Below are 1,091 nucleotides of genomic sequence, written 5' to 3'. Positions count from 1 at the left end.
AAGAGAGCCTGACGAGCCCAGTTGTAAGTAAGCTGTTAAGACTCGACTGTACACTGTGTTCGTGTTTTCCCCTGAAACAATAAGTTCCATTGGAGCAGTCTTTCAACGCCTCTCTCTGTCTCTCGCTAGAAAAGTTGACCCAGACAACAAAGTAAAGCTATTTTTCGGCTACGAGCCCGACACGAACCCGACGTATTAGCCAGCGGTCCCTTTACTACGGTTCGGAGCTGCGGACCTTCAGTAATAGTAATAAATCACACAGCAATAGTACATTCATGTAGTTGTAAAAAGCATGATAATTAAGCAATCCAAAGTATTCAGAATAGTTACTCCCACTGAGTAACGTAACGGAATACGTTACAAAATACATTTTGGGGCATGTAATCTGTAGTGGAATACATTTTAACAGTAACCTTCCCAACACTGCTGACGGCTTGGGGGAAGAAAGTGTTCCACAGTCTGGTAGTGAGTGCTCGAATACTCTGGTACCTCTTTCCAGAAGACAGCAGGGTGAAGAGTGTGTGTGTGTGAGGGGTGTATGGGGTCTAGGCTGGGTATCGTCACAGATTTCTAGAATCAATTCAATTTAATTCGATCCATGATTGGATTTGATCGATTCGCTTTGAATCGGGGAAAGTCGGAAATATTATAATTCTGATCATTTGTCATTACATATTTATACAGTATTTTTCTATCTATAAAAAGAAAGCTGACACTTGTGAGACTTCATCAGAGGTGTGAGCATCACAGCAGATGCCTTTGTGTCAAAGTAACTGAGGATAAAACAGAAAAACACGAAGGAGATTTTCCTGGGGTCCGTTCTTCGTACCTTGCTAAGTAAGTTAGCTGGATTTGATTGTTGACGATTTCGCGTGATCTTGGATCGTTCGGTTCTCCGAAGCTCATCCGGGACTTGCTGTCATAGCAACAGATCCGTAAGCGTAAACCTGCTCGGGAGCAGGCTTACGTTATGTAAACAAGATTAGATCGCGGCCACTCAGGTATGTCCGCTTCATTTATACGAAAGCAACAGCGATATTTTACCACTGTTTTACCATAAATAAATATTATCAATGTAACTAAAGTTAATG

Source organism: Pundamilia nyererei, unplaced genomic scaffold (genome assembly GCF_000239375.1).
Source record: "Pundamilia nyererei isolate P.nyererei 1_Seehausen unplaced genomic scaffold, PunNye1.0 scaffold00403, whole genome shotgun sequence".
NCBI lineage: Eukaryota > Metazoa > Chordata > Actinopteri > Cichliformes > Cichlidae > Pundamilia > Pundamilia nyererei.
Note: the sequence above shows the minus strand (reverse complement) of the source record.